The following is an 8,292-nucleotide window of genomic DNA, read 5'->3' as shown; positions in this document are numbered from 1 at the left end:
ACCAACAACATTCTGTTTTGGACATAAATGTAAGTGCACCATGCATAAGAACAGTCCCTAATTTTTATCACAACAATAACGAACTTTTTTTCTGTACGTCACCCATTGTCCACAGTTCCAATTCTTCTCCGCCCCCCAAAATCCTTCGCGACGCCGTGCGGGTAATCCCCACTCTCCTCCGTTAATTTCTACTGGACAAATGGGCAACACGGGCCCCTGAGCGAGTGTTCGCAGTGTCACTTGATCATATCTGTTCATATTTGCATATGTGATCGACTCATGCCTTTTAAAAATAAGGAAATGCTTACTTCTATTATACGGCAGGTAATATAATGAACATTGCTGCAGTCGTCAGCAATTCTTCGATCGCCGGTGCATGTGCGATATATGTAAAATATTTACGCATTCTACTGAAACACGATATTTGTGTACATTGCAACACAAATTGTTTATTGCTTGTAGTCTCTGAAAGACGAACTTGTCTATTGTGATAAACTGATTTTACGGTGGCGATTAAGGCTATTTAACTTCTTTGTTGTGATGCGCGTTTTGACATTAAGAACGGCAACTGAAAGTCTGAACACTTCAGTCACCAGAAATTAAAGTGCACATGGTCATTTGACTCTCCGATGTACACTTAATGTTAAACGACATTAGGCTTTGCGTGTCTAATGTCTGTCTAGTGACTCATTAGGAGCGCACCTAGTCGACACTAGACACTCAAGACTCATTTTCATAAGGGATACCTCTTGCGACGCAAATTTGACGGTTCAGGAGTAGTTGCTGATCGCCGTCGATTACGCCTTCAAGGTTCGCAGGTTTTTCGGTGCCGACGGAAATAATGACGCTGGAGCGCGGCGGAACGGTCAGCTGCTCTTCTATCACCTTCAGTGCATGGTTCCCTGGCGTCGCGTGGGGTGGGAGCGCTTTGTCTGAGCTTAGTGTTATCGACTCAGACCTCAGGTCGATAACGGCGCCGTGGTCACTTAGGAAGTCCATTCCGAGTATCACATCCCTGGAGCAGTTTCGTAGGATTACGAAGCTCGCAGGATAAGTCCGGTTATTGATGGTGACTCTCGCCGTGCAGATACCAATCGGCGTTATCAGGTGGCCTCCAGCTGTCCGGATTTCGGGTCCACTCCAAGCGGTCTTTACTTTCTTCAGCTTGGTGGCGAATGGCCCACTGACGACGGAATAGTCGGCTCCGGTGTCGACGAGAGCTGTGACGCTGTGGCCGTCGATAAGAACATTGAGGTCGCTAGTCCGTCGTCTTGCGTTGCGGTTAGGTCGTGGCGTCGGATCACGGCTTCGTCGATTGGTCCCGCTGTTTCGACGTTGCGTCGTCAGGTTTTCTTCGGGCCGCGAAATTTCGTCGTGAGGGCTCCGTCCGGTTTGCGTCGTGTTCTGAAGGTCTCGTCGCGTTGTCGTTGTCGGCGGCCGCGGAGGATCTTCGGCATTTCGTCGTACAGCAACCGCACTTCCATCGGTTGCTGCCCTTAGTTTCCCGGATACGGTCTGGGCGACCGGCCCCGGTTTGGGCCAGTGTACTGCCGGCGGTGCGGGGACATGTAGCGGCCGGGCGACGGCGATCGGGAAGGTCGTCGTTCTTGCCACTGTGTTCCGGTGAGGTAGTCGTCAATGTCGCGAGGCCGTTCGCCTGGCTGCGGGCGCGGCGCGTTGATGGCGAATCCGCGTAGCCCCATCTGTCGGTATTGGCAGCGGCGGTACGTGTGGCCGGCCTCTCCGCAGTGGTAACAGAGCGGGCGGTTGTCAGGGGCACGCCAAACGTCGGTCTTTCGGGGGGCGCATCCTTGTCCTGTCGGCGGGCGGTATGGCGTCGTTGGGGGTGGCGGCGGTGCCTGGCGGCGGAACTGCTGCGGCGGCGCGGCGTCTTGACGCGGGCGAGGAGGGGGGGCGTTGCGTCGGGCTGCAGCAGCATAGTTCATTGCTTGCAGCTGCGGCTGCGCTGCATAGGGGGTGCCCAGCGACTGCTGGATTTCCTCGCGGACCATGTCGGTGATCGAATCGACTTGAGGCTGCGCTGAAGGCAACAGCTTGCGCAGCTCCTCCCGCACTATCGCTCTGATGGTTTCCCGTAGGTCGTCGGTGCCTAGCGAGTGCGCTTCGGTGTAGCCTGTCGACAGGGTTGAGCGGTTGTACTGCTTCGTCCTAATCTCGAGGGATTTTTCGATTGTTGTAGCCTCCTTTAGAAATTCGGTGACAGTTTTCGGTGGGTTCCGCACCAATCCTGCAAAGAGGTCTTGTTTCACTCCCCGCATAAGGAAGCGGACGACCTTTTTTTCCTCAGGCATGGCAGCATCGGCCAGGCGGAAAAGTCGCGTCATCTCTTCCGTGTAGATAGTTACCGTCTCATTCGGTAGCTGTGCTCTTGTCTCCAGCAGAGCAGCGGCCTTTTCCTTGCGGACGATGCTCGCGAAGGTATTGAGGAACGTCGTCCGAAAGAGGTCCCAGGATTGAAGGCTCGATTCATGGTTTTCGAACCACGTCTTCGCGGCGTCTTCTAAGTAGAAGTAGACGTGGCGCAGCTTCTCTTCAATGTCCCAGTGGTTGAAGGCGGCGACTCGCTCGTACGTCTCCAGCCAGCTCTCCGGGTCTTCAAACGACGATCCACGGAAAGTTGGTCGCTCCCTTGGCTGTTGCATCACTACCGTTGTAGGTGGCAGGGGGTCTGTCATCGTCTCGGCGGTCGATGTGACGGTCTTCGGCTGCCTGGCGTTTTCGGGAAGGAGCCCGTACTCTGGTTGTAGTCCGTTCTGCCGGCGGCTGGTTCGAGGATCCGGGTTGTTCTTAGAGTCGTCTTCTTCGCGGCTTGGGCTTGGGTCAGCGCTCCGCGGTGGCGTCCGGATCATGAAGCAGCACCTCCACCAGATGTCACGTGGTCGTGACGTCGACGAAGACAGCAGTCAGCACGTCCGAGATGAAACTGTTTATTTGGCCGAACTTGTGGCCGGGAAAATGAGTCAAACTACAGCAATACACTGATAGCGTCGAACAGAGCGTCGACCGTCGATCAACTGACAAGCGGTCACGCGCGTCGGCTTTTAAACAGGCGCTATCGAACTTTCCAGCAATATCGCTGGTGGCGGCGTAATCTCTAGACAAAGCTGGAACATTCGCGTGCGGGGCGCAACCTTAACAAACCGATATACTACAATCGCGACGCTTCTAGAACACTACTTCGCGGACAGCGTCGAGCGTTGATAACCGTCCCTGCCGGTCAAACCCGAATACATCAAAACAAGACAAGAAGTGGGCGTGGCAATATTAATAATTGTTAGGGTTTTGTGTCCCAAAACCACGATATGATTATGAGAGACGCCATATCAAAAGGGCTTCGGAAATTTTTACCATCTGGTATTCTTTAACGTGCACCGAAATCGCACAGTACACGGGCATCTAGCATTTTGCCTCCATCGAAGTGCGACCGCCGCGGCCGGGATCGAACCCACGACCTTCGGGTCAGCAGCCCAGCACCGTAACCGCTACACCACCGCGGCGGACGCAAGCAAAGTGAGGAAGCTGAAGACAACACCTGTGGAAGACGCTCAACTATCATGCACTCGTTCACGTGGTCCGCAACGCGGTCCACGTTGATTACGCAAAAACCGGGGTCAATGCTTCCTACAATAAACCTGCCGAGAGAACCAGGCGTCTATCATTACCAGTGATTTCAACATTGATTTATCAACACCCAACAACGCGTGGTCTTTATACTGCGTGAAAGACGTCTTGAATGTGGATAGCGTATCGAGAAACCTCGCTGCCACGTCCAGGAGAGGAGGCATCATAGATCATTTCATCGTAAGAGGCACCCGGGATTTCCGCCAGCTGTGATATACCTCGCACTTCACTACACTTAGACCCATCGTAGCCGAGACCACAAACGGATCCGATTAACAAATCCGGTCAACCTGCTGGTGCTCACTGATCACGGTGATGATGACCTTGTTCAAGAACTGTCAAGAATCCCTTCTACACATACACACGGATTCGTGAAACGTGTGTGAGTGTCCGTCATAACGGACAAGTATAAGCATAACAACTGTAACTGCGACTGTAACGTACGTGCAGCGCGCCTGCAAGTGCCACTCGGCTGTGTGTGGTAGGCTAGGGGAACATTCCTGAATGAAGCTTAGTTGCGAGTAACGGCTGTCCTGTGCATCTGTGTTCCTTCTTTGTCCTGTTCGGATTCGCGCTATCCATTATTGAAGATTATAAGCACTACATATCAGCTTACCGCGTCCGGTGTTGGTAACACCCATGTTGGCATCGTTAAGCAACAGTAAACAACTGGTTGTATAATACATATACTCTTCAACATATGAGCTAGACAACTGCCACATTTGTCTAGCATCATTCCGTAACGTTTCGCTCAATGTGAAAAATTACGCCAGTCACCATCACGCGCATGCTTCGCAAAACATCGATTCCCACGGTACGTGGGATCTGCCGAATTTTTTTGTTACGATTTGTCACTTATGTTCATCACACAGTCGTTTCACGTCATGTCCGTTTCGGTATTTATCAAGCCAGCGAAACTGCATCCAGCACACAATAAGCGTAACATGTAAGTCATGGCGTACATGATATTCATGTCACAATCTCTATGCTACGACCTGTCATTTATGCTCTTTTTGCAGTCATCTCAATTTTGGTATATATGCAGTGAATAAAATGGCCGCGAGCGCACAATGAGCGTGTCATGCAAACCATACCGTACATAGCATACATGTCATGATTTTTATTTTATTGTCATTTATGTTGGTCATAGAGTCACGTCACGCAATACCACTTTTAGTATATATCAAGCTAGCGAAACGGCCACGAGCGTGGGATGTAAGTCATGCCATACATGACATGTATTTTATGATTTTCATATTACGACCTGTCATTTATGTTTGTCATACAAAAATGTCACGCCATACCAGTTTTGGTACATACCCCTTTAATGACACGACCTTGAGCGCCCCCAAACCCTGTCTTGTAAATCATGCGGTGCATGATATGCATGTCATGACTTGCGCCTTACGACCAGTTTATGTTCAACATACACTCTTGTCACGCCTTACCAATTTTGGTACACATTAAATCATTAAAACAGCAGCGAGAGCACTAAGACCGTGGCATGTAAATGATACCGTTCACGACATACATGTCATGATTTTCATGTTATGACCTGTCATGCAGTCAGGTCATGCCGTGCCAGTCTTGGTGTATATCCCATTAACTAAACGGCCAAGTGGGCATAAAGTCGTGGGTGGCGAGATAGATAGATAGATAGATAGATAGATAGATAGATAGATAGATAGATAGATAGATAGATAGATAGATAGATAGATAGATAGATAGATAGATAGATAGATAGATAGATATTATGTTGGGGATGACTATGATTACTAAATAAATATAGATGTCAGTGCTGTTATTTACAAAGCTATATTGTCATATCGGATACTTTTCGTTTGACACCACTGAACACTAGGTTGCATACAATTAAATGGTGGTAATTAACCTTAATTACTGATTATGGATAACAATAAACAGCACAAATCTATTATATGAAATGCTGATATATCCTGTTATGGTAACTGTATACATTGAAACACCAGCATAATAAACATGTGGTTCTACATTAAAAGCGTGCCCCCATTAGTTACAAATAAATTATTAGACTCTTTATTATTGTTTATTGCTATTACCAATTTCGCATACGTCAGGGCGATAATGTGCATCACATCTGCAGAATTTTCTGCAGATGTGATGCATCAATTTAGCGACATCTGCATCAATTTAGCGACAGGCGATTTTTTACCCCTGTAAGGCTGCTTTCCTGCAGTATAGGTTAGGAACTCTTCGGGAAAAAAATCCAGCACGCGTAATCACACCAAATTGCAAACACATAGAAAGGTTGTCCTACTGTACGTGCCACTAGAGTGCAATTAGCGAATAAATTATCGTTGCGCTACAATCAATTTTTCAAGGATCACATCATACGTTTTCAATTGATGCACAAAAGTCTCTCGGGAAAAAAATCCAGCCAGCGGATTAAAACTAATCGCGATGTACAGAATCAGAACGTTGTCAGCATTAAGTGGCTTATGCAATTTACGAAAACTAAGGCATTCCTTAGTAATCAATACTTAAAGAACGCTACCCGTAGAGTTACGCCGAGCGCTTCCCGTAAGGGTAGATTTTGCCGCAGTAGTCGATGTCCCAGATTGCTGGACATGTCTTCCTACTCAGCATGCCGGATGTAACTATTGGGGGGTCTTCCCTTACGCGTCGGGTGGTAGAGGAGAAGTTCAGATTTTTCTGCCGAGCAGACAAGACCGGTTCCTACGAGCTACTGTTCCACTACCTCAACCGCGGTCTGCAGCCGCTGCTCGATTTCTGCGACGCTTCCCTCGCATGCTCAAATGGTGATGTCGTCTGCGTATATGGCGGGATGCACTCCCTCTATGGCGTTTAGGCGTTCGGGGAGGCCGATGATAACGACATTAAAGAGCATTGGCGAGATGGCGGAGCCTTGTGGGGTGCCGACGCTGCTCGCGGTACTGTCTTTGGATGCGAGTTTGCCCAGCGTTAAGGAGACACTCCTGTTCGTGAAAAAATCCTGAACATAACCGTACGCTCGTTGGGCCTTCCACATAGCACAAGCACGGAACTTCTACTACAGCTGAGCATCTACAATACGCTCGAAGAGTTAATGCACGGCGACAAGACATCCCTCTGCAGCTCGATAAGAGAAAAGCTCCAGGTGGCTAACGTACCTAAGAACATGCATCCCGAACTCAATCAGTGTCGAAGAGAGTAGAGCCAGTTCTTTACTACAAGCCTTCGGTAGGGACAAGGAATCGCTGTTTTTAGACGCGGCAGAATACACGGATCGACGTGCCTTCGCAGTGGCAGCCCCCAATACTTATAAACAATTGGTCAGCTCGTGTAGTGTACGTGGCAAAAACAGTGAGGTAGTGGAAGAAGTGGCAATCGCCATAGCCATAGTTTGCGCTGGTTGCAGATATATACTGAGTGACTGGCAGACGGCGGTCAGAAATTATGCACAAGGCAGAATTTCGCCACAGGCCGCGGCTATCCTCAAAGGCCACGCGAACTATATTACCTCTGAAGAGACGGAACAACGACAGATTATATGGTCCCCGGCTCATACGTCCCCCCACACCACTGTACCCAACCTCAATGGAGATGTTCCCCGCGTAGCGCGAGGTCTCACGTTCCGCGCCCGCGTAGAAATGTCCTCTCCAGGGAACGGAACTCCAGTGGAGAGCCGGGCAGAGAGGGACATAATGACCAGATACTGTACCTAATAAAATTTTATCGAAAATCCAGGCGTATTTATACACCCCCAAGCACCAAACTCGACAGGGCCCGAGCGATATATTGGAGGCAGTTACAAACCCAGACGTTCCGCAACCCCGTTCATCTCAGGAGGATATACCCAGGCATCTATTCAGACGATAACTGCAAATTATGCGGCTGGACGGATGCATCTCTTAGCACATTTTCTTAGGCACACCTCGTAGGAACGCTGCATCTCGTAGGCACATCGTGCGCTCGTAGGCGAAGAAAATGCAGTCTCCCCAGATGAAGCTGCGGCGCGGTGGACGGCCACGCTGCGCAGCTCAAACCTCCAATATCAACCGAGGGCCATCCAGCAGCCCGTGAGGCGGTTAGGGCCTCCGCTCTTTCGGGGGGGGGGGGGTAGGGGGGGCTAGTGTTACCACCATTTGCGTATTCAAAACTTACATACTGTACTTTGTCTGGGGGACGACTATTGACCCCAATTACAATAGGCTATTAGATTTAGAAAAAAGGGTACTGCGTCTCCTTGAAAATGATATGGAGACATACGCGACTTACGCACCCGAGAATTGATTAAACACAGAAATATTAAGACCCGATCCGATCTGTTTGATTAAGCTAATGCAATATATAGACAATACAAATGCCTTTAAAGAAAACACTTCTACCGAAAGGGACAGATATAAATTCAGGAAAGTTGAACGTCGACTACCTACAGTAAGGGCAAATAATTCAAAACGGGCAATACATTATCAAACCACGCCTTTCCTGAATGAGTACGAAGGCATATTAAGCTGGACTGATTCATAAAAAAACTGAAACATATATTCAGGACACATCTCATAATTAGTGAACTCGGTTATTAACCAGGTTCGTATCTATTGCTTCTATGTTCCGTAACACTTTGAAGGCCAACTCCGGCAATTTTTTGGCCATGTCAAAGTAATGGTG

Source organism: Rhipicephalus sanguineus, chromosome 1, assembly GCF_013339695.2.
Source record: "Rhipicephalus sanguineus isolate Rsan-2018 chromosome 1, BIME_Rsan_1.4, whole genome shotgun sequence".
Taxonomy (NCBI): Eukaryota; Metazoa; Arthropoda; class Arachnida; order Ixodida; family Ixodidae; genus Rhipicephalus; species Rhipicephalus sanguineus.
The sequence above is the reverse complement of the archived record's forward strand: the minus strand, read 5'-3'. Positions refer to the sequence as shown.